The 27,068-nt window shown below is 40.3% G+C and overlaps 1 protein-coding gene across 3 annotated transcripts in view; it reads left to right on the forward strand.

The window, feature by feature from the left end:
- The window catches only part of Cntnap5 (contactin associated protein family member 5), an 897,862-nt gene that overhangs the window by 449,785 nt on the left and 421,009 nt on the right, over positions 1–27,068 (forward strand). The window lies entirely within an intron of this gene.

Here is a 27,068-nt window from a genome sequence, read left to right on the forward strand (position 1 = left end):
CTCATGGAGCACAAGCCTTTCTTGTAGGCTGTATTCAGGCAGCATCCCCTTTGCAATTCATCATTCCTTTCTCCCATCATCCCTGCCCACTCCCTGGAGATTTAACAGGTGCTCCATGAGGATAATTCAATTTAGTCTTTATAGCCAGATTTGACTACAGGACCATCTTCCACATTTCAGAATGCAGTAAAACTAACAGCTTAAAGTAGACATAAAAAATACCTAGCTATTCTTCCCCAAATCCACCACCCGGTGCTAATACAGCTCCATATAATAAATAATCAGAAAGTAAATGGGCCATTGCAGTCTTCGTGTAGTAGCTGTAATGTGGATTATTATACACATAATATAGGAAGCATATTGCCTTGATAGCTTCCTGAGCATGATTAATTTCAAGCTCTGTGCTCTATAAGAAATGATGTTTTCTTGTGACCTTTCTTTTGTGAGTGTGAGATTCCCCTCTTTTGACACAAAGAGAGGAACATGATCATTTGGTCATTGGCTAACTCCCATTCCCTTCATAAAAGGCTTCAAATGATATTTCTTTTTATATAAACATAAGAGCTCAGCTCTGGCGGGGCAGTGATAGTGCACACATTTAATCCCAGTACTGGGGGACAGAGGCAAGTCAATTTCTGTGAGTTAGAGGTCAGTCTGGTCTACAGAGTGAGTTCCAGGACATCCAAAGCTACACAGAGAAACCCTGTCTCAGGGGGAAAAGAGAAGCTCAGCTCTGGGGAGATAGTTAAGTCTATAAATTGTTTCATTTATAAGCACAAGTACCTGAGTTTGATCACCACAACCCACATAAGAAAAACAAAACAAATTTTCAAATGATGGAATGAGCCTATAATCTCAGTGCCGGGGAGATGGAGACAGGCAGAGGCAGATCCCCAGTCTGGTTGGTGAGTTTCAGGAGAGTGAGAGAGTCTTTCAGAAAAAGAAGGGTGGACAGTACCTAAGAAGTAACAGTACCTCAAAGTGGTGCTCTGGCCTACACATGCATGTACATACTTGATCGTGCAGACGCAAGTACACCACAGCACAAGGGAATCATGTTACTTTACTTGGTCTTCCACCAACAAGGAAAAAACAGGCAAATAGCTAAAAGCAAACTTGCATGTTTTATACAATTAGCTCTGAAGCCCAAGTCAAATCACTTGTGTGTGGCTGGCTGTCTCCAAGTAGCTGAAGTCAAAGCATTGCCTGGACCTCTGGACCAACACTAAGCACATACCATGACATCTTAGACAAATGGCTAGCTAGCATTGCTGAAGAATCACAATGTTATTTTCCATTTATTCTAGACAGGGCCTGATGGTCTCCTCAACCAGAGTTACCATAAGCTATCCTGGCCCTCTTGTGGGGGTTGTGAGTACAGAGGATCCATGAATTACTCAACTGTGTAGCTTTGGGAAAGGACTACATACTGGCGCTAACTAAGGAAGAGTGGGAGAACTATAGCACTTCCCAATACAATCCATAGTCAACAGGCATCCTAGGCTGTTTAGTAAAACATCCTGCAACCTATTCAGCCGAAGTTGGGCATGTGAGCCAGGACTAACCTGCCATTTAACAGAGTGCAAGAATAGAGAAACACATCAATTCTGTGCCTTTGACTCCATCTGAATTGTACTTTGACTCCCCTGAACTGTGTCAAATGCAAAGTGGCTCTGAATAGCCATATTATTACAATCTTGTCTATCTCTTTCACTTGGAGAAATGTAATGATCGCTACAATCTTGACTAAATGATTGGCTCCTTTAAAACAAGACTTTTTGGAATAGAAATATAGAAGATGTTTTCTCGTAGACTTGGGTAAACTAGACATATAAATGAGAAGGCAGTGAGCATTTATGAGTTTGTCATTATTTGTCTGCACCTGTGTTGGCTTGAAACTTACTGATTTGTAGTTATTCATTTCCCACAACTCTGTAGCCAAGAAAAAACTGTCACTAAGAGACTACAAGATATGCAAATTTATGGGATCTTGTAGGCATTTGGGCAGGTGCCCCCCCACAACCCTAGAACATTAAACTTTGTTTTTGTAATTAAAAACATTAAACTTTTGTAAATCTTCTGACCCAGATACTTATGAAAGTTGCTTGGAGAACACTACCTTTTGTCTAGTGAAGACTATAATCTCTTCAGCTTGTCCCTAGGATCGTGTTTCATCTCTCTGAGTATTGTCTGTCATAAATGATACTTTCCCTTGATGCTGGCTGTCTTCCTCAACCATTTGACCAGTCTGACATTCACATCACTTGCTTCTCTGCTATGTGTCTCTCAGCCCCTGGGAAAAAATGATTTCTAAGCCTCACTTAGATTCCTGAGCCTCACTTCTTTCCTCTCTTTGAGAAATTGAGATGAAATAGTTCAAGGTCAGATGAAGAATAATGTGGCTGAAAGTTAAATAATAATAAAATAAGTGAACAGTGGAATGGTCATTACCTTAATTCATTTGGGCAGCTGGAATAAAATTCCATAAAGCAGGTGGCCTATAAACAAGAACAATTTATTTCTGACAGTTCTGGTGGCTCAGAGCTTGGATTTCATTGCGCAATATGTTGAGTGCTGAGAGAGAGTAGCCTTCCGGGTTGATGGTATTCTACTTCTATCTAGGTCCTTATAGAATAGGATGTGTAATCAGGATATAAGCAACTCCTGCAAGGCCTCCCTCTCAAAATAATCATTTTAATGTCTCAAGAGTCCTTAGGGTCAGAGGCTAGCACCTGGTAGTCCTAGCAAGCCAAGTTCAACCATCTATTCCCCATAAGCCAATTAAGTTCAATAAACCAATCAAAACAAGTAATAGTGAAAAGCTGAGAAAGAAGACTCATTCCATGTGGCTGAATTGAAATGAGGAACAAGAAAGACCAGTGGTCCCCATGTGCACAATTTGGATCCTGCCATGGGGTTTAGTTGTAAATAGAGTACAAGAGGTGTTCATGACTACGTGGCCCTGGTCGAAGTTCTTTGTTTCTGCCCACCATTGACGATTATCATCTGAGTTTAATCCTCTTCCACACAGATAAGTTGTCAGCACTCTGTAAGATCCCATCGCAGGAGACAGGTTCCTAATCTGGTATGGCCTCATGTCAGCCTTATCTACAGTTTGAGACAAATTTTAAATAGTCTGGTGACCAAAGAGGGCAGCACAGAGTCTAAAACATGGTAGTTATTGAAGGACCTTTACATTTTGAATTGCATTTCAGTGTAGAAATCATGGGGAATGCATGTATTCCCAAGCAATTTTCTCTGAATATAACTGTCATTCAGTGTTACAACATTCTTCTAAGGCAACCAGCTCATCTAAGAAAATAATTACCTGAAATTGTTGATTCAAAACTTCCTGAGGAGGTCTATAAAACCATTTCACCTATTATTATTAAAGTGAGTATCTTTGTGGTGTATGGAAGAGTGCACAGGTGTACTGTGGCATGCATGTGGAGGTTCCAGTGTGTCTTAGTTGCTGTTCTATTGCTGTAAAGAGACACATGGCCATGGGCAACTCTTATAAAAGAATACATTTACTTGGGGCTTGCTTACAGCTTCAGAGGTTTAGCCCATTGTAATTATGATGGGAAGCATGGTAGCACACGGGCAGACATGGTGCTGGAGAAGTCACTGAGAATCTACTTCCAGATCCAGAGGCAACAGGAAAGAGAGAAACACTAGGTCTCGTCTACCAGAGACACAACTTCTCCTACAAGAGCACAGCTACCCCAACAAAGACACACTTCCTAATTCTCTCATGTAGTATCACTCTTTGATGAGAAAGAATTCATATATATGAGCCTATGGTGGCTATTTTTATTCAAACCATCACACAGAGCAATGTTCAGAAGTCAGTTTTCTCCTACCTGTAGAGGAAGAATCTCTCTTGTTTCTGCTTTCTGTATACTACAGCCTGGTTTGCCTGTGACTCTCTTGTCTTGCCTTCACTGCCACAGGAGTGCTGGGATTACAGATACTCACCAGCACATCCCAATTTTACATGGATTCAGAGACATATACTCTGGCTTCATGGTTGTGTTGTAAGGACTTTTATACACTGAATACCTTATATATTTCTTAATGAAGATGTAACCTATGAAAAACATGACACCAAAGTCTATTCCTATGCTAGGAATAAGTACTGATCTACTACAAAAGGTTCCATAGATTTCTATTGTCTCCTCACTGACACCTACATTCGTGGGGTCTGGATCAGTCCCATGCTGGTTTCCCAGCTATCAGTCTGGGGAACAAGAGCTCCTCCTTTTTCAAGTCAGCTGTTTCTGTGTGTTTCACCATCCTGGTCTTGACCCATTTACTCTTCAATCCTCCTTCTCTGCAACTGGATTCCAGTTCAGCTCAGTGTTTAGCTGTGGGTGTCTGCTTCCACTTCCACCAGCTCCTTGGTGAAGGCTATAGGATGGCATATAAGTCAGTCATCAATCTCATTATCAGGGGAGGACATTTAAGGTAGCCTCTCCTCTGTTGCTTAGATTGATAGTTGGTGTCATCCTTGTAGATCTACAGATGTTTCCCTAGCTCCTGATTTCTCTTTAAACCTATAATGGCTCCCTGTATTATGGTAACTCCTATCTTGCTCTCCTTTATTCTTCCCCCAACTCAAACTTCCTGCTCCTTCATGTCCTCCTCACCCCTCTTCTTCTCCCCTTCTCATTCTCCTAGCTCCCCCTTCCCTCCCCTCATGCTCCCAATTTGCTCAGGAGATCTTTTCCCTTTACCCTTCTCTGGGGGAGCATGTATGTCTCTCTTAGAGTCCTCCTTGTTTCCTAGCTTCTCTGGCAGTGTGGATACTCCCTGAGCTTAGACACAAGGAAGTGGGCCTAAGCACTAGACCAAAGGATATGACAGACTCTGAAGACTCCCTGTGAAAGGCCTCACCCTCTCTGGGGTACAGAAAGCATATGGGATAGGTAGGGTATTAGTTGGGGGGGCATGGGAGAAGGTGAGGCAGAGGGAACTGGGATTGACATGTAAAACAATCTTGTTTCTAATTTAAATAAAAAAATGAAGAAAAAGAAAAAAAAGAAAAACAGAACATCCAAAGATCAGAAGAAAGAGCACCATTTTCACATGTAAAGGTATGCTTTACAGAACAAGGTGTGAATGATATATATGAGTAGGTGTGTACATGAGTGTGTGTGTATGAGTGAGTGTTTATGTAAATGTGTGTGTATGATTATGCAGGCGTGAGTAGTGTGTATGTGAATGTGTGTGTCAGTGAGTGTGTTTGAATGGTGTATGCAAGTGTGTGTGTATGAGTGTGCACATGTGGGTGAGAGTGTATATGAATTTGTGTGTATGTGTGTTTGTGTGTGTATGTGCCGTATTTCTGTGCAGTGCACACCAAGAGTCAATGTGCATGCATTGTTTCTTTTCAGTTAGGTGGTATCTCATGAACTTAGAGCTTACCATTAGTGAGCTCCCAAGATGTTTGTCTCTCTTTTCTCTCTATTATATTTAATGATAATATGCTTGTGTCAAGGTTACAAGCATATTATCTTTAAAAGTTGCTTCATTTGTGAGCCCACACCTACACGAGAAGCCTTTTGTGGAGGTTGTAGGAATCTAAGAGCTTCTCATGTATGTGGGAAAATAACAACCAGCTGAGAGATCAACCCAGGCTTAACGTCTTATTTTAAGGCTAAGTTTTACTTTAAATATTTTCAATCTCTGTAACATTTTTGTTAAAAAAATTTTTTAAAAACATTCCATTAGTTCATCTGTATTTCATTAAGAGTCAACTGCTTGAATTTTAATTGTTTATGTTTATACTGCCAAAAAATTTTAGTTGAAAAGCTATTATGATTTGGAACAATTATGTGAATTTTAAACAGTTGAAGGAAAATAAAAACTACTGGAGACTGGAGTCAGCTCAGTTTCTGATGTTTTCTATTAACAAGCTAAGTATGTTACTCTTTTCTTCTTCACCCTACAGGAATAGCAAACAAGGCCTTTGCCTTTGGAGACATTGGTTTCTGAGAGAGTGAGCTTAAAGAGAATGGGTGACAGATCAGGATGCCACTACAAGAGAGACAATAAACAGAGAGAGGGATGACTGATGACCTAGAGCTATATTGATGCCTCTGTCCCTAACACTTCTGTGTGAGGCAGGTCTAGAGCAGCCATTCCCATCCATGCTTTAGATGAAAGAAGAGATTTTAGGCAGGGCTGGTGAATGCCAATTGTGAGCAATTAGATACTCTGTCATTCACAGTCCCCTTTGTTCTCTTCCTGAAAGCATGATACAATCAGCTTTTATGCATTTTTATTATACAACATTTTTTCCTGAGGTTCTGAGTGACTTTCAAATCCAAGAGCAGGGATAAAGAAACATTCACCAATACATGGTCACAAGACTGGGCAGACTTCTGGCTGACAATGCTCAGCTGGGTATGTAAGTTCCATAAGACATTTAAGAAATGGCCCCTATCATTGGCTAATAACTTAAGAAATCTCTCCTGGGCAGTTTCTGAGATGGAAGAGTGTGGAGCAGAATCTTTCCTCTGACAAGACTATGTGAGGTGGTAGCAAAGAGTAGGGTATCTAGACAACCTAATTCCTCTTACCCACTTCCATCTTTTGACACAAAACTGACAGGCTCAACCTCCTGACTGAATGCAAATGCTAAGAACCCTATCTGACAATTAAGTGCTTCCTAAGAAACACCTTCCTCTCTTTCCCATAGCTCTGCTACTCCTCTTAGGAAAATTGAAGTTTTGGGCCTGGGCTGTGAAGAGCAAGTGTCTCCCAGACAGTTCTGGGCAGAGAGAAAAAGGTCTTTTAAGTAGTGGAGTGGCATGGACAAAAGCCCAAGGGGGAATAGAAGCATTGAGATGTTTAGGGCTGGTGAGATGGCTTGGTGAGTAGAGAGACTTGCTGCAAGGTTAGCTTCCTGACTTGTAGCCCTGGGATCCACACAGTGGAATGAAAGAGCTAACACCTGTGTGTTTCACTTTGAACTCCACATGTGTGCTTCCCATGACAAATAAATAAATGACTGATGATGCTAAAATGTCTAGAAAGTCATTGTGAAAAAAATGTCCTTTGGAACATATGAAAGTGTATAGTAAATGGAGTACCAGGAGTAGTGCAGTCCCTGCTTTCCAGGCTCTGATTAAGAACTAAGGAGCAGGTGGTAAGCAGGAAAACATGCAATACACCACAAGCCAAAAACTTTGAACAGAACATATGTACTAGCTTCCTGGGGAATCTGAGTCCAGTAGACAGAAAGTATCTTGGAGTAGAAAATAGTTTGGTTTGTAAAGTACTGGATTTGCAAGCCTGTGAACTTGAGTTTGATCCCCAAAGACAAATGAAAGCAGGATGTTGTGGCATGCATACATCTATAATCTCATCACATCGAAAATGAGATGGGAGGCTTAGAAAAGAGAACCATCCAGAAGCATGTGGGCCAGCACTCCTGGTTTATATAGCACAAAAGAAATATTAAGAAAGATCTATCCAAAAGACCCTTAAAACAGAAATATGTGAGTTTGGATTCCAACTGAGAAGAGTTTGCTAGAGCTACATCACAAGGTCTAGAAATATCCAAATTCTAGGATCACAGCTATAATCAATTGGAGATTAGTTTTTTCCTTTAATTTTTTATCATTGTTTGAATAAGAATGTCCCCCATTAACTCATGTGTTTGAGTACTTGGTCCATAGACAGTGGAACTATTAGGAGGTGTGGCCTTGTTGGAGTAGATGTGGCTTTGGTGGAAGAAGTGTGTCACTACGGAGTAGGCTTTGAAATCTCGGAAGCTCAAGCCAGTTTGCTTTCTGCTGTCTGTGATTCCAGATGTAGAATTCTTAAAAGCTCCTTTTCCAGGACCATATCTGCCTGCATTTTGCCATGCTTCCCGACATGATGATCATGGACTAAACCTCTTAAACTGTAAGCCAACCCATATTAAATATTTCCCTTTATAAAAGTTTCATTATGGAGTATCTTCACAGCAATGAAAACCCTAAGACTGTTAAAAACCAAATGAAAGGTCTTAACTCATACAAGGTAGGAGAGAATAACTCTCAAAATTTTCCTTTGACTTCCATGTGTTCTGCAGCATGTGTGCCAGCACACACAAACGCACACACACACACACACACACACACACACACACACACATGACACATGCATATCAGGCACACACATACACTATGTATTCTTAATAATAGTAATAATAGAAACAGGACATAGTAGCACACTCTGGTAATGCCATCACCAAAGATGGAGATGTACTGATCGCTGGGGTTTGCTGACTGGCAGACTAGCCTAACTGGTGAAATAACTTATCTTATATACACAGGCAGACAACTGGAGAATGTTTTTCTAGGTTGACCTCTGACCTTTCCCTGCATATGTGAATACACATGTGTATGTGTACCCACAACCATATGTGTTTGCCCACACACATACACATATATGCACACACATGTACAAAGTTAAAGTCAAGTTCTAAACTACATGTGCAGAAACCCTGAGCTTCCTACAGAGTAACAATGGTGGAGAGAAGGAACTTTTCTTATCTTCTACAGTGGTACTTGGATGTCAAAAGTAACAAAGTCAAAAACATAACAAAACTGATATTCAGGAACCTGACCAAAGAAGAATATTTATGGTGTTGAGCTATATTATGCAAAGTTCAGCAAACAAAGGTGACTTTGGCCCTGGAACTCATAAATAAATAACTATCCTACCTCCTAATCCTTTTTTCATTTGAACATCTTTATTTACAACCATGGGATGGCAGTACCCACTACTGAATTATTGACAACTCACAGATTCCAAAAGAGGAAGAGGTTCAATATCCAGCTGTGTATCCTCTGGTGAGCCCACTAGACTGATGGTCTCAGTTAAGTTCTATAAGACAAATACCAAGCAAAAAGGCATGAATATTGAAAATATATTTTCAGTGAAGCATCAAAGCTGGCGGTTGGGGGGGGTGAGGAAAGTAAAGTGAGAGGAATGATGAGAACACATTATATGTGTGTATAAAAATCACAAAATAAAAAATAAATTAAAAAACCCTAGAACTCTAGGTCTCTAACTTAGGCAAGTATGAAGACAAAGTGAACTATGTGTATACTCATGATTTCACATGTTGCCTAGACACACTTAGAAAACACAGCATACCTCATTAATGTGTAATAAACCAATTCGCAAATACAGGTCTTATGTCATATGATTAGGGAAACACGAGATTCTCTAACTTTGTCAATACAGATAGGCTATTAAACAACAAAGGAACTCCAAATTGCTTTCATTTATGAGCCCTAAGATTTAGTACATTAAGAGAACTTCTTGGTTAAAATGTTTGAGCCCTCTGTAGGTGTTCTTGTATTAGAAAAACTTAAATGGCTGACTTCTCCTCATTATTTTCGAGGTTTCAATTCTCACCAAAAACCCTCTCATATTTCAACTAATCATTTTTCTATGTAGCTTACTTCCGCCTCCTCCCAAAGCACTTTGTTTCTGGACACTTCTGTCCACAGTTTCTCTAAGACCACAGCTGCCTACCACTCCCTGTAAGTCAGCTCTGGGGACTGCATTTTCCCTTCTACTTTCCCCCCTGATGTAACAACATCTAAAATTTGCCTTTCTTTAGCTAAGAAAGTAAGCCTGTTGAAATGTTTTCATTTTTGTCTGCTTTATTCTAAATGAGTGCGGTAGCCAAATAAATGCCATTTAAACAATAGTACTTTAAACTTTAAAAGTAACCACTCAGGGCTGGAGCAATGGCTTGGAGGGAAAGGATTTGCTGCCAAGTATGATGACCACATTAGAATGCCTAGAACCCATGTGGAGGTGGATGGGGTAGCATGTATGTGCAGTCCCAGTGTTCCTAAAGAGAGATTGGTAGCAAAACAGGAGAATCCCTGAGAGCTTGTTGGTGGCCAGCTAGCATGCTGTTTACTCAGCAGTAAACAGCCAAAGAGATCCTGCTGCAAGTAAGGTGGAAAGCTGTCTTCTGACCTCTACACACACCATAAATACAGACATCCATATACACACATTACATTATATGTACATTACTCAGACACACACACACACACACACACACACACACACACACACACACACACACACACACACACAAGAGAGAGAGAGAGAGAGAGAGAGATGTAAAGCAGTAACAGATTATTTGATCTAATTCAGACATAAACTTGGGATTAAAAAAAAACAAGGCTCAGTGGACTAATATTAGACTCCATTAGCCATATGTGATGTTGGAACCAAAACTCTCCTACTCTGATAGATTTTGGAAGTAGGGCATGCTCTCAAACCCACAATTTATGGCAATGACATGTCACACAATGGGTGCTCATAAATACAACATGTCAGCACAGAACAAAGAAACACTGTGGTTAGAACTTTGTTCTGTACCACCTCAGCATCCATCCCTGGTAACTCAGAAGACACCTGTAGTTTTCTAGGCAGGTTTTGATGAGTAGTCCAAATATTTTGTAAAAATGGACATAATAACCCTCCAACCTGCAGCAATGCTAAAGAGTTTTTTCCATAGGCCTTCAAGAAAATAAAAAGTCAAGCAAAATTGTCAGATTTTTAGCTGAGTGAGTGTACTGGTTGCCAAAGCCCAACAATGCTAAGAGGCACCTTTTAAAAACAAAACAAAAACATAGCTTTGCCTGCTATGTGTACAGTATTTGTCAATCTATGTCACATATGCAGAATTACTGGACTGTGTTGGACTCTTTACAGTCCTACTAGCTATGATGGGAGAGCAGTTCGCCATGGTTTCTAAACATGCTAACATGCTGGGACTCACACTGCTCCAAGAGTTCTGAAAAATCACAGACATCCCCTGCCCCCAGTGCCACTCAGCAAGCAGAACATTGGTTCAAAATTTAAATCAATAAGCTTTAAAAGATCCATTTCCTTTTATTTTATGTGCATGGGTATTTTATCTGCAACTATGTTTGCACCATGCCATGGAAGTCAAAAGAGGGGTTAGGTCCCCTGAAACTGGAGTTACAGATGGTTGTGAGCTGCTATGTGGGAGCTGAGAATTGAATCCAGGTTCTCTGAGAGCTTGTTGGTGGCCAGCTAGCATGCTGTTTACTCAGCAGTAAACAGCTAAAGAGATCCTGCTGCAAGTAAGGTGGATCATAGAGGACCTTAACCTCAAAGTTAACTCTAGCTTCTGGTACAAACACCATTGCAAAAAATAAGGTGGAGTGCTGCTACTTAGTTCTAGTCTCACATCTCATTTAATAGAAGGAAGCAATTGACTCCCAAGCAAGTTGTCCTCTGACCTTTATGTGTCACTTATGGTAGCACACACACACACACACACACACACACACGCACGCACGCACGCACGCACGCACGCACGCACGCACGCACGCACGCACGCACGCACGCACGCACACAGAGGGTGGGGGTGACAAATCTAAGACCAAAGTCAGTACCTAGTTTCTGTGAGCCAACATTTGCTGGGTGTGTTGGCAGGACTGACAGGCCTGAGGAATGGGCTACAAAGAGAAGGTCTCTGCCCACTTATGCACTTTGCCCATTGGTGGAGCTCTCCCTCTAATATCATCCATATTTCCCTTTTAGATATCCCTTAATTGAACCTCTGAAGAGCCTGATCTCTAAGCTGGAATATCTCCTTTTACAGAAATAAAACATTGGTATCCATTGATTGTGTCTGGATGCCAAGCACCCTGTTTTTTTCTCAAATTATAAATGGATGCCTTTATGTTTTATGTTCCATGCTTGTTTCTTCATTCAAATTATGTTCCTAGCTCAACTCCTTCCTAGATGTCTATAAAGCTCAAATGTAAAGAAACTGCCTGAAGCTCTGTTTCTTTCTATCACAGAGAGATACATGCCACCCTCATGGCTCTTGATCATAGTCATGATTGCATAATCTCTGTGCCTCATTCTGACGCTGTGCAAACTTCAGGTGGGCAATGTCTAAGCATGACTTCCTCCAGACTTCTGTTCTTATTCAGAGAACCAAGTATCACCTGGAACGAGCTGCTTATTGACAGCTGTTGAACAAATAAACGAATCTATGAAGGAGCCTATTATTCTCCCAAACATGGAAAGGAGCCTTAATTTGAATCGGTGCCCTCCCTGAATTTGTAAATCAAGGAGCACACAGGCAGTTACTTCCCTACATTTGCTGGTGGCATGCCAGTCACGCTGGCTAGTTTTCAGATAAATCAAATTAGAAATGGTTATAGTTGTTTGGGAAAAAAATCAAGAACTGGCTTTGAAATCTTTCCCCACAAATTAGATTGAATCAAGATCATTTTTTCCTTAGCTTATAAATGCTTGATTGGCTTGGCTTGATGCTTCGTGACTGAAACTCAGCCATGAACTGCTGGTTTTATTTCTTCCCCAGCAGCATGTTGTAGTGGTTGAATGATGATTAGAAACACAACAAACAGCCACAATGAGCGTTCTTTGTAAATAACTGTTCAGCTCAGTGATAGAACTCTGTAAATAGCCCTTCTAACAAAATCTAAAATCATCCAAAGACAGAGAAACCACAAGCTGGGTCTGCTTCACTTTCTTGTGGTGGGTGTCTTAAAATTAGGGTGACGGGCTGGTGGCTCGCCTGTTAAAGAGTGAGCATCACTCTTGCAGAGGACCCAAACTTGTTTCCCAGCACCCACATCAAGGGGTTCACAACTGAATGTAACTCGCTCCAGGGAATCCAGTGCCTTCTTGCCTCCATGGGCTCCTGCCTTTGTGTGCATGCCCCCCCCCACACACAATTAAAAACAATCTTAACAAAGGTATTAACCTCACATGACTTATCACCTCAAGTCAGAGCCAATACAAGTACACAGGGGGTGTCTCCACATTTCATTTTGACTAGATTTCGGGTGTTCCAGGGAGAGGGAACTGCACATCTTCCCTCCATGTGTCAGTCAAGTCTAGGAAGATTCCACCTTAGTCACTAGTCTATTCAAACTTAACCTCATCCCAAAATGGCTACCATATTCATTATTACCTTTGTGTTGCTGCAAGGAGAGGCCAGTCTAGCCCAGGGGTTTATTGCCAAAAAATGACCAGTGTTTGAAAGTCCCGGTGCATTACAAAGTTTGCAGGCTCTCATGTTCCAGGCCAGAGACACATGATTAGAAATAGAAATGAAGATACTTTATAAGGAAAGGGAGGTCAGCTGGTGAACTGAACTGAGAGTAACTGGGCCACAAGGCCACAAGGCATATGACACTTCCTAGATTATTTATGGAGCTTCAGCTTCCCCATCCTTATGTATCCTGGGTTTTTCTTGAGCATACTCTATTTGTAGAGAATGGTTTCTAGTCTTTCTCTGATGATTGGCTTTTTAGATATTCTGTTTTTGATGTTTTCCTCTCCAGCCCCTAAACTCTTGCTCTGAAATGAAGCTCCCAAGGCAGAAGCTGATAGTAGAGGTGGGTGAACAACCAGTCCAACTGAAAATGAATAAAGATTAGTGCATTGCCTCTCTAGCTTAGTTTATAGTTTATATCCTGGTTATAATTTAAAGCAAGGGATATGATAGTTTTACTCCTTGTTTTTAAATATTCATGTATATTATATATCTTGAATAATTATATATTGTGTATGTGTGTGATAGCACTTATATGTGTGCAGATCTACAAACATGTTCTCTGAACCTGGAGCTTGTGCTTTCTCACCTTGGCTGGGAGTCATCAAGCTTATCTTACATTCCAGAGCTCAACAAGATAAATCCTTCCTGGTAAAGCATTCTTAATTTACAAATTCACTTTTATTTTATCTCGCACTTTCCAAACTGTTCTGTTCCAAATGGGTACTGTTTAATTATAAAGACAAAAGTGGGTTCACAGTAGTCTATTCTTTGCAAATGTCTCTCAGAATTCTCAGTTCTGCCAACTACTTGTCCTAGCTTAATAAGTTATGATATTTTGTGTCATATGCTGAAATCTGGCGGAAGTGCCTGTTAACCAATGAACCTACATTGCATGTTGGGTGCAGAATATTCTGGAAACATCAGCAGCAGGAGAGGAACCATACACCTATAAACATCACCTGCAGAAGCACAATGTCTTTTCTGAGACATTCACTCAGATCAATCCCAAGAATTATGACTTCAATAAGAAAAGAATCTCAGGATGAGCCAATATGAGATAGATGACACTCTGGGAAGGACACTAATAGCATAGTCATGGGATTCTCAAAGGCAAGTCATGTTTCTGTATCTTTATATGTCCACATAGAGAATTTGGGTAACTCTTGAGTTACATTCATTTTTATGAAGTGCATTATTTAGATTTTATGAATGAGGGAGAATACTAAAGAGAGTCCTCAAAGTTTTAGGTGATGTTGGTTTTAGGAAAGTAATATGCTTATTGTTTTTGACATCTACAATTGAGAATTCTCTAGGAATATATGGTGGTCTCAGTGGGCAATTTGGTTTTATCAATAGTATCAGGAGTTGCCTGATTCTGTCTTCAGGAAGACAAATCAGGCCTGTTATAAATACAGTACCAGGGGGACCTTGGAAGGGTCCCCTGGTGGGTAAGGGACAGATATGCCAGTAGGCAAAACTTACATGGGTAGGCAGTTTTATTAGGAAAGGGAGGAAGTTGGGGAAGGGAGAGAGAGAGAGAGAGAGAGAGAGAGAGAGAGAGAGAGAGAGAGAGAGAGAGAGAGAGAGAGAGAGAGAGAGGAGAGATCTGTCTGTTTCCTCAGAAAATGGTGGAAAGAGAGAGTGGTAGTGGGCAGAGCTTGTCTTTTAAAGGGACCTTTGCATGCACATACAGAGCCAGGGTGTTGCCTGCCATGCATGCAGGGGTGAGCATTTTGCTAGGTCCCCAATGGGTAGGGCAAGGTGTGCCTGGATTAAAATAAGTCCTATTTTCTTTTTCAATTTAAATTTATTTTTAACTTTACGTATCAATCCCAGTTCTCTCTCCTTCCCCACATTGCACTCCCTGCACTTTCCCCTTACCCCACCCCCGATGTGCTCCTCAGAGAGGCTATGTTCTCTCATGGAGGCTCAATGAAGTCTGTCCTATCACTATGATGAGCCTTGACCAAGGCACTCTCCCCCTGTGACTGGGCTGAGCAAGGTGTTTCTCCAGAGGAAATGGGCTCCAAAGAGCAGGTTTGTGTACTAAGGATAGATCCTGGTTCTGCTGCCAGAGGTCTCATAAACTGCACAATCTATGCACTGTCACCTGCATTCAGAGGGTCTAGTTCAGTCCAATTCAGGTTCTGTTGCTGCCAGTCCAGGGTAGGTGAGCTTTCACTAGCTCTTGTCAATTGTTTCTGTCGGTTTTCCCATCATGGTCTTGACCCCTTTGCTCATATCATCCCTTCTCCCTCTGTTTGATTGGACTCCAAGAGCTTGGTCTAGTGGTTAGTTGTGGATATCTGCATCTGTTTCCATAAGTTACTGGATGAAGGTTTGACAATTACAGTAGACCTCAATCTGATTACAGGGCAAGGGCAGTTCAGTTCCCCTCTACACTATTGCTTAGACTTTTATCTAGGGTCATCCTTATGTTTTCACTGGAATTTCTCTACTGCCATATTCCTCGATAATCCTGTAATGGTTCCCTCTATCAAGATATTTCTTTCTTTGTTCTCCTTCTGTGTGCTTCCCCCAAATTGACCTTCCAATTCCTTCATGGTATCCTCTCTATTTCCCCTCCCTCCCCGCTCTCCCCTTCCACTCTCCCTCCATCCCACATTCTAATTTACTCAGGAGATCTTGTCTATTTCTCTAGACTGCAGTCCACAACCCCAGAGAAGCTAGGTAACAAAGAAGCAGACCTATTTTCTTATCTTGTGTTGTAAACACATAAGCTCATGTCAGTGTCCACAGTGTCTCAGAGAACCAACATCTTATGAACTGATGTGTGTGTGTAAAATACTAATGCCAATGCATTGGATTTATACTGAAGTCCATCACAAAGACTTAAATAGTAGCCAGTCCTCCCTGTCAGAAGTCCTTGAACAAGAGCTGCTGTCATGATATTCCACCCATCAATCATGAGGAAATCACTATAATTGTGTTATTACGACAAGATCTCCGTTTTGATGGGCCCCTCTGCCATGGTTGAAAGCTTTTAGTTGGATGGATTTTATTGGATTTCAGTCAGCATTTGACACACTTCAGATGTGATGGCAGAATGAATTGAATATATTTGGAAGGAGAAGCTTGCTAAGAACCCATACCCACCCTCATTAGTTTCCTCTGCTTTTCATTGTGTAGCTCCTGGATCAACACCCTGTTAAGTTGTTGCATGTAATTCTCTCAGTCCATCATATCCAGTGAAGTCAGCAACTCTAATTCTCTCTATAGAGTTCAGTATTAACCGAGCATTCTCGTGAGAAAACTTTTTAGCATGGAGAGAGTTGCAAAAAGCAATAGCCACTTCTTGTTAAGGGCACTTAAAATAACATTTCTTAAATTTTATATCTTGTCTTCTGCTAATCTGCATGTGCCACTTAATGAGGAGATAGTTCCCTTCATAAAGTGCCTGTTATTCAAGCAGGGGATCAGCATTCTATGCTAGCACTCACATAAAAAGCTAGGTGTAATAGCATGTGCTTGTACTGTTAGTGCTGAGAGGTGAGGCTAGGAGAATATCTGGGCCTAAATAGCCAGCTCGTCTAGCTGAATTGGTAACTCTGGAGGGGGTATCACTCCCAAGGTGGTACTTTATAGGAACATCCAAACACACACACATACACACATGCACATACTCATGCACACATGCATGCTTACATTATTATTAGCCACATTTATTGATTATTGGATTCTTTCCTGCAGTGAATCAGGAATTTGGGAAGGAAGCCCAATGTTCCCTCTTTATGCACATTTTCACCCAAGGAAAATATCTTTTAAGATGTAAATGCTTAATTAGACTTTTCATTGCAACAATAGAAAGATTCAGATGTAACTCTTGTTACAAAGAAAAGGTGCGATAAAGATGTGTGTGTTCATTCTCCAAGAATGTGGGGACTTGTGAGAATACTAGAACCATCTGTTCCAACATCCTGGGTCACAAACAAGAATATTCATATAAGACCTGGGAAACTGGAAGCAGCAGGCAGGACCAGTACTACGTGTTGGCTCTTTCCACTTACATTAAGACCCATGTCACTATTCTCCTAATACGGTAGGAAACAATGAAAATACAAAAGACTATTTGGGTTTCCTGGTAAATATTCATGACTAGAATCCAGTTCTGCCTTAATACAACACTCTCATTTTCTTCTCAAAATTTAAAACAAGATTGCTCTGTAGTCAGTTTCTAATGGCCCATTGTTAAAGGAGCAGATAGGGATTTGGAGGGTACCTGCCAATATTTCCTTGTCCTTGTTTCCTACCATAAATCATTTGACCAGAAACACAGAACAACAGAAGAAAAACAGCTTAGTTAGAAAGAAAAGCCACAGCTGTGAGTGGGAGTGGCAATTACCTGAGAGAAGGACCCTGGATTGAGGAAGTGGCCCGTTAGCCTGGCCAGTAGTCAAGTCTGTGGGGTGTTTTCTTGACAGATGATTTGTGTGGTAGGGCTCAGCCTACTGTGGATGGTACTAACCCTAGAAAGGTGGTCCAACACTGTTTAAGAAAGTCTTAGCAAGCCATGGGTTACACATCTTTAAGCGGCTTTCCCCAAGTGTTTCTGTCTCTGTTACTTTTTTTTCATAGTTCTTTTTTCTTTGAGACAGAGTTTCTCTGTAGCTGTGGAGCCAGTCCTAGAATTCACTCTGTAGATCAGGCTGGCTTCCAGCTCACAGACATCTGCCTGCCTCTGCCTCCTGAGTGCTGTGATTGAAGACGTGCATCACCATGCCCAACCTGGCTCTGTTTCTATCTTTATTTTACTGAGCAATGAACTGCAAAATATATATAAAGATTCTGCCAGGAAAGTATGTGCTCCAAAGCTCCGGGCCAGGCATCATTAACCCTGAAACCCATTTTCTTGCATTTCTAGTGCAAGTTTGTTTGTTTACAAGTAACCCAGTTTGAGAAGGGTTTTCAGACTTTTTTTTCTATCAGTTGGCTTCTTTATATGGTAACCTGGATCTATCTACTCCTTTCCTCTTTCTACATTTTCCTCCTTCTCCTCTTTCCCTCCTTCCATTCTTCCCCCTATCTCTTTCTCTCTCTGTCTCCATATCCTTACTTTCTGTCACACATATATCACAAAAAATTTTGTGATATGCTTACACACTTGTCAAAAAGTATCACAAAAATTTTTATGTTGTTTTTAGAAAAATGCAAATGTCTAGAGATCAAACATGCCATTTGAAAGCCACTTTGGAAGTCAGGACAGGGGAGGCTATGGGTTAGATGGGCAAAGAAGGATCATTGGGAAACTGGAAGAGAACATGGGATGGTGGCCATGAAATCTGAAGAGGTAACATGGTGGAGGTATCAGACCCCAAGTTTGCTTATGAGTCAGGTTGCCATAGAAACAATACCAAGTGACAGATGACTGAATTAAAAGCTTCATTTGCTGTTGCAGTGTCTTCACACTTGAGTAGAGATGATGTAACACAAAAACAAGGCAGGTGATAGTTATTTAGCAGTTTGGAACCACGTGTTCTTTCCTGCTTGAAGTTTATTCACTGTGCCAGCAAAGGGTTATAGGAGCCATGTGTCTCCTTCTCACCCAAGTGTACCAGCAAAAGTCTTGAAAATCAATTTATTATTTATTTTCCCATATTGTTGGTTATACTACACACACACACACACACACACACACACACACACACACACACACACACAAAGTGCATACTTTCTAGAGTTAGATCCTGGGCTATGACAGCCCTGTCAAGATTGGCTCAAGTGCCTTTCTTCAAGAGGCCGACTAAACATACAAATAGTAGTTAAAAGCAGAGAATGGAGATCTGTTCAATGTGTACATGAATGCATGGGGAGTCAAGGGGTCAAGTGTGCATCTCAAATCCATCTATGACATCTTAATCAGAGGTTTAGATTGAAATCCAGGCAAGCATTATTCATAACTAAGTATAGCTGCCCACCATAGTGTCTGAGCTCCAGTATCTCCTGCAAGATAGTCAGAAAAGTTATCATCACTGCAAAATCTCTTTCAGAGAGACAAGCTCCCACTCTGGCTGACATTGGGCCTCAGCCTTTTACTTCTCCCAACCTATGATTTCTGTAGGAGATTCAGTTTCTTGCAGTTCATTTTTTAAATAGTTCAGCATCCAAAGAGATTTGTATAAGTGTCTCTCCAGTTCCCACCTCCCCACTCCAGGAAAATCTCTCTCTCTCTCTCTCTCTCTCTCTCTCTCTCTCTCTCTCCCCTCTGTCTCTGACACACACACACACACACACACACACACACACACACACAAGACAGACTTATGTTGAGGTTGTTTATAATCTGTTTGCCCACTGGACTATGCTGTATGCTGTCTGGGAAGTACCATTATCTAATACTTCTTATCTAGACACCCCCCACCCAGAAAAACCAACAGGATATAAGCAAATGAAAAAAGAAAATAAGTAATGTTACCAAATCTGAAGTTTGAAAGTTGGAGAAAATAGCAAGCTTGGCTGGGGGTGGGGTGGGAGAAGTACCAGTTGATGGCTTCAAAAGACAAGAAGATACCCTAGATCAAGCAGGAAAATAGGAAAAAGGGAGTTATGTATGCTGCTTCCTGTTCTTTGTGTCATCATGGAACACTAAATGTATTAGATGGTATTCAACCACACTGAGAAGTGTCACCTTCTTCACTCTGCTGTCTCTTTAAATGCCAGTCCTATCTATACATGGCATGTGAAACCAGATATATTTAATCTCTACATCATTGATCCATGTAGAGTCCTTGACACTATAACATGGCACTTTCATCTACAGAGCTCCTCTTGAGTACTACTCTATTAAATTAGAAAAAGGTTCCATGTTTTCAGTAAGTTTACATGTTTGTGTTGGGCCTCAGTTATAGCTATCCATAGCATGAAGGCTGTAGGGTGGAGGTATCTGGAAAGCTGATATAATTGATGTCAGTGTTGGGGATTGAAAAGAGGGGTGTTTGAGAGAAAGGTACTAATATGGGTTCTCCTTCAGGGCAAGAGAATTAATAAACCCAGGGATAGTACATAGGGGGATTTAGGAGAGACTTTGTTCTCACCAGACAAAGCAGGTGTCTTAGAAGTATCCTAGGGAGGAGGTCCCATCCCATCGTTAATGAGTACCCCATAGCACTGTATGTGTCTACAGTCAGTTTGCCTCTTATTCAAGAGAGCAATTGAAATGTGGAGGTTCTGTGTGTCTCTTACCAGTTGAAGAATAAAGCTTTTCAGCCAATGGCTTAACAGAGTAAATCCTGGCAAATCTTTCTTTTTTATTAAGACAGAAAAGGGGAGATGATGTGAGAAGTCCTTCTGTGTGCTGCAAATATCTGTTGCTTTTATTGGTTGATGAATAAAGCTGTTTTGAACAATGGACCGGCAGAATTTAGCCAGGCAGGAATCCAAACAAGAACAGAGAAAGGTAATAGGCAGAGTTGGAGATGTCATGTAGCCACCAGGGAGTTAGGATGCCCAAGCATTCTCTGATAAGACAAAGCTCCCTGGAGATGCACAGATTAATAGAAATGGGTTAATAATGGGTTAATAATTAAGAAAGGGTTTGCCAGTAAAAAGCCTAAGCATTTGTCTGAACATTTCTAACTGATAATATGTCTCAGAGTGGCCATTATTTAAGTGGCTGTGGGACCTGGTGGGTAGAGGAAAACCGGCCCACTAGGACCAAGATAGATGGAGAAATCTCTTCTACAGTTCTATCCTTCATAACTATGAGTGACATCTCAGGGTCACAGCTCAGAAAAGTGAGTGTGCTTCTCCTGCATAGGAATGAGTTCAGGCAGCTCAAAAAACACCTGTAACTACAACACATTTGACTGTGAACAACGAATTCCAACATGTAACCACACATACACACATACTTAAAAATAAACAGAAGCTCTTTAAAAAGAAGTGACGTCATGAAGTTAGTTCCTTCTTTATGCAGCCATGACTATCTCTGCTATGTTGTGATACTGTCAATAGGCCCTGAACAGCTTTACAATAATGCCAGAGTATAGCAAAGGAGATTTTGGATTGCCAGCCATGAAACTTATTATCTACACAAACCTCTTTTTGTTGTACTCAACCTCAGAAAGTTTGTTTTCATCCTTTTAAAATTATTTCCTTTTTAAAATTATAATATAAAACAATGGAATCTTATAAGTTTGTAAAAGAAACATTACTAAAACTCAAATCACACATAAAACCACACACACTTATAGTGGGAGACTTCAACACCCCACTCTCACCACTGGAAAGGACCACCAGACAGAAACTCAATAAAGAAACAAAAGAACTAATAGAAGTTATGGTGCAATTGGACTTAACAGATATCTATAGAACATTCCATCCAAATACAAAACAATTTACCTTCTTCTCAGGGCCACATGGAACCTTCTCTAAAATTGACCACATACTTGGAAGCATAGCAAATCTCAACAGGTACAAAAAAGTTGAAGTAACCCCCTGTGTCTTATCACACCACCATGCTTTAAAATTAGAATTCAACAACAACACAAACTACAGAAAACCTACAAACTCATGGAAATTAAGTAACACCCAGTTACACAATTCATGGGTCCAGGAAGAAATAAAAAAAAAAAAATTAAGATTTCCTAGAATTCAATGAGATTGTGGACACAACATATCCAAACCTATGGGATACTTTGAAAGCAGTGCTAAGAGGAAAGTTCATAGCACTAAATGCCCACATGAAGAAACAGGAGAATGATCACACTAGAGAATTAACACCACAACTGAAAGCTTTAGAAAACAAATAAGCCAATACCCCCCAGAGGAGCAGACGCCAGGAAAAAATCAAATTGAGGAATGAAATCAATAAAATAGAAACTAGGAGAACAATACAAAGAATCAATATAAAAAGGAGTTGGTTCTTCGATAAAATCAACAAGACAGACATACCTTTATCTAAACTTTCCAAACAACAGAGTGAACATGCAAATTAATAAAATCATGAATGAAAAGGTGGGCATAACAACAGACACAGAGCAAATCCAGACAATCATCAGGTCATACTTTGAAAACCTATATTCCTCAAAATTCAAAAATCTAAAGGAAATGGACAATTTTCTGGACAGACTTCACTTAATGAAATTGAAGCAGTTATCAGAAGTCTCCCAACCAAAAAAAGCCCAGGACCAGATGGCTTCAGTGCAGAATTCTACCAGAAATTCAAAGTACAGCTAATACCAATTCTTCTCAAAGTATTCCACATAATAGAAGCAGAAGGGTCACTACCAAACTCTTTTTATGAGGCTTCAATAACCTTGATACCCAAGCCACAGAAAGACACAATTAAGAAGGAGAACTACAGACCAATATCCCTCATGAAAGTTGATGCAAATTTTTCAATAAAATACTGGCAAATTGAATCCAAGAACACATCAGAGAAATCATCCATCACAAACAAGTAGGTTTCATTCCAGGGATGCAATGATGGTTCAACATATGAAAATTCATCAATGTAATCTACCATATAAACCGACTGAGGAAAAAAACACACATCATCATCTCGATCGATGCTGAAAAAGACTTTGACAAAATCCAACACCCCTTCATGATAAAGGTCTTGGAGAAATCAGGGATAATCGGAACATACCTCAACATAATAAAAGCAATATACAGCAAGCCAACAGCCAACATCAATTTAAATTTAAATTTAAATTCTCTCGATTTAAATCGAGAGAAACTCAATGCAATTCCACTAAAATCAGGAACAAGACAAGGCTGTCCACACTCTCCATACCTCTTTAATATTGTCCTTGAAGTTCTATCTAGAGCAATAAGACAACAAACGGAGATCAAGGGAATACAAATCGAAAAGGAAGAAATCAAACTCTCACTATTTGCAGATGATATGATAATCTACATAAGTGACCTGAAACTACCAGGGAACTCCTACAGCTGAGAAACACCTTCAGCAAAGTGATAGGATACAAGATTAACTCAAAACGATCTGTAGCCCTACTATATAAGGATGACACATTGGTGGAGAAAGAAATAAAAGAAAAATCACCCTTTACAATTGCCACAAACAACATAAAATACCTTGGGGGTAACACTAACCAAAAAAGTGAAGGACCTGTACCATAAGAATTATGAGTCTCTAAAGAAAGAAATTAAAGAAGACACAAGAAAATGGAAAGATCTCCCATGCTCTTGGATAGGCAGGATCAACATAGTAAAAATGCCAAAAGCAATCTACATATTCAATGCAATCCCCATCAAAATCCCAACACAATTCTTCACAGACCTTGAAAAAACAATTCTCAACTTTATATGGAGAAACAAAGGACCCAGGATAGCAAAAACAACCATGTACAATAGAGGAACTTCTGGAGGCATCACCATCCCTGACTATAGCTTTATTACAGAGCTATATTCCTGAAAACAGCTTGGTACTGGCACAAAAATAGACATGTAGACCAATGGAAAAGAGTTGAAAACCCTGATATTAACTCACACACCTATGAATACCTGATTATTGACAAAAATCCAAATATATACGCTGGAACAAAGAACACCTTCAACAAATGGTGCTGGCATAACTGGATGTAAACATGTAGAAGAATACAGATAGACCCAAGCCTTTCACCCTGGACAAAACTTAAGTCAAAATGGATCAAAGACCTCAATATAAACCCAGCCACACTGAACCTATTAGAAGATAAAGTGGGAAACACACTTGAATTAATTGGTACAGGAGACAGCTTCCTGAACATAACACCAGTAGCACAGACACTGAGATCAACAATTAATAAATGGGACCTCCTGAAACTGAGAAGCTTCTATAAGGCAAAGGACACAGTCAGCAAGACAAAATGGCAGCCCACAGACTGGGAAAAGATATTCATCAACTCCACATTTGACAGATGGCTGATTTCCAAAACATACAAAGAACTCAAGAAGCTAGTCTCCAAAACACCAAACAATCCAATTAAAAAGTGGGGTACAAAACTAAATAGACAGTTCTCAATAGAGGAATCTAAAATGGCTGAAAGACACATAAGAAAGTGTTCAACATCCTTAGCCATCAGGGAAATGCAAATCAAAACAATTCTGAGATACCATATTACTCCTGTCAGAATGGCTAAAATCAAAAACACCAATGACAGCTTATGCTGGAGAGGATGTGGAGAAAGGGGAACACTTCTCTAACATGTACAGTCACTTTGGAAATCAGTATGGCAACTCCTCAAGAAAATGGGAATCAGTCTACCACAAGATCCAGCAATTCCACTCCTAGGCATATACCCAAAAGAAGCATATTCATAAATCAAAGACATCTGCTTAATCATGTTCATAGCAGCACTACTTGTAATAGCCAGAAACTGGAAGCAGCCTAGATGCCCCTCAACCAAAGAATGGATAGAGAAAATGTGGTACATTTACACAAAGGAGTACTACTCAGCAGAAAAAAACAATGGCATCTTGAAATTTGCAGGAAAATGGATGGAACCCGAAGAAACCATTCCGAGTGAGGTAATCCAATCACAAGAAGATAAACATGATATGTACTCACTCATATGTGGATTTTAGACATAGAGTAAGGGATTACCAGGCTACAATCCACACTGCCAGAGAAACTATTAAACAAGTAGAATCCTAAAAGAGACAAAATTTGCACCCTGGAGAAGGTGAAAGGGTCACCATCCCCTGAGCAAATTAAGAGCATGTCCTGCATTAGGTTAGGAAATTTTCTTCAATGATTTTATTAGTATATTTTCTGGGTTTTTGAGCTGACATTCTTCTTCTATTCCTATTACTCATATGTTTTTGTCTTTTCATAGTGTCCAAGATTTCCTGGATATTTTTTAGATGTAACATTTTCTTTGACCAATTAATCTATTCATTCTAATGTATCTTCAACACTTGAGATTATCTATTTTCTCTTTTACCTCTTGTATTCTATTATTCTGTTGGTGACGCTTATGTCTGTAATTCCTGTTACCTTATCTTGATTTTGATTTTCAGAATTCCCTCAGTTTGTGTTTTCTTTATTGTTTCTATTTACATTTTCAGAACTTGAATACTTTTCTTCACCTGTTTTGTTTTGCTGGCTTTCTTGGTATTCTGTAAGGTATTTATTGATTTCTTCCTATTTTTGTTTGTCTTTTCCACAATTTCTTTTCTTTTTCCCCCCTTCTTTGCTGTCTTCTTGGTTTTCCAAGATAGGTTTTCTCTGTGTAACAGAGCCCTGCCTGTCTTAGAGCTCTCTTTGTAGATCAGGCTGGCCTTAAATTCAGAGATCTACCTGACTCTGTCTCATGACTGCTGGGATTAAAGGCATGTGACACTATGCTTGACTTTCCTCAGTTTCTTTAAAGAACTTTTTAATTTCTACTATCAGGACTTCTATTGTCCCCACAAAGTTGATTTTAAGGTCATTGTCTTGTTTCTCATCTGCCTTGGAACATTCAGATCTTGCTGTCATAGGATACTTGTGCTTTCCTGGCACCAATTGCTCTGGCTGTTGTTGATTGTGTTCTTAAACTGGCAGTTAGGCATCTGTTTTTGGAAAAATTTTAGGTCTATGTGATGATTTCTGAGTTCATCTCTGTTGGATAGTTGTCTTGTTCCTTCATTTCTATTTCCTCTATGGTCTTCTGTTCTGTGTGGTCTAGATTTCTGGCAGTGATATGATCCATGATCCAGTAGGGAGTCTTTTTCCCAGTTGAGGGTTGAACTTCTTCTTCTGAAGTGGTTTGGCCTTGGATACAGCAGAAGGTCTCTGGCCAAATTTTGGGGTGAGATATGATGATGAGGAAAGAGGCAGATTGGGGACACTGAGTGAGGGGATGAAGTCTGCTGGTATAATCTATGTGGTTAAATTGACTGCCTAGTGAGCAAGCATCCATAACATACCTGTATCCACTTGCTTGTTCTGGCAATACAAGTACAACTGCCACATGTGGGTTTTTATTGTGTTCCAAGGATCTGAATTCAGGTTGGTATTCTTTCACAGCAAGTGCTTACCCACTGAACCTGAGGTCTGAGGATGTCTTTCCTTGAAAATTCTGCTGTGGATTAGGTTTCTGGCTTCCGGAACTGCATTAAGTATCTCCTTTTGACAATTGGACCCTGGGTGGAAATTAATTTCAGGCAGCTGCTCCGTATAGCATGCTCCCTTGGGGAGCTCTTTCTGATTTCCATAAATGGGGAAGGCACTGAGAAATTGAGCCCTATCATGCAAAAGCTACTGTTCAATGGCTTTGGAAGGACACATCTGCAGGAGATGTGATGTATGGCTCTTTTGGATGGCATTAGCAGAGGGACATTCATTTCTGTGGAGATTCATTTTCAGAGCCTAAAGGAGATATGTAGTGAAAATGAAGATATTACATGTCTGGATGTAGAGTTTGTTAGCAAACACCAAATGACTTTCAAAAAGAACCCATTTCTACTGTTCAAATAGCAGGCTGTCCTTTCTTCTCTACAGATAGTCAATATGTGGGATTGAACACATAAATGCATTCTTTACTTCATTGTAACTTCCTAATTAGGAACTTATTTTGTGGGTTTGGATATACAAGGGTCCATGCAGATAGTAATCTGCTTACTGATTTCTCTGCTTTAGTCAAAACTGTTTATTTTGTTGTTGTCTCATGTAGCCCAGTCTGACTTCAAACTCAGTTAAGTGGCTCAGGGTGAAACTAAACTTCTGATACTTCTGCCTGGACATCCTGAGGACAGAGATTATAGGTGTGCAGCACCATGCTTACTTTATGTGCTGCTGGAGATTTTTTAAGGGCTTTGTGTATGGTAGGCAAGCACTCAACAAAGTGAGATCCATACTCTACTAATATACTCTTTGTATGTTTTTAGAGCCAGGCTTTCTCTGTGTAGTAGTCCTAGCTGTCCTGGAACTCACTTTGTAGACCCGGCTGACCTGAAACTCACTGAGATCTGCCAGCCTCTGCTCCCCCAGTGCTGGGTTTTAAGGTCTGTGCCACCACTGCTCAGCCAC

This window comes from Cricetulus griseus, chromosome 5, assembly GCF_003668045.3.
Source record: "Cricetulus griseus strain 17A/GY chromosome 5, alternate assembly CriGri-PICRH-1.0, whole genome shotgun sequence".
Lineage (NCBI taxonomy): Eukaryota > Metazoa > Chordata > Mammalia > Rodentia > Cricetidae > Cricetulus > Cricetulus griseus.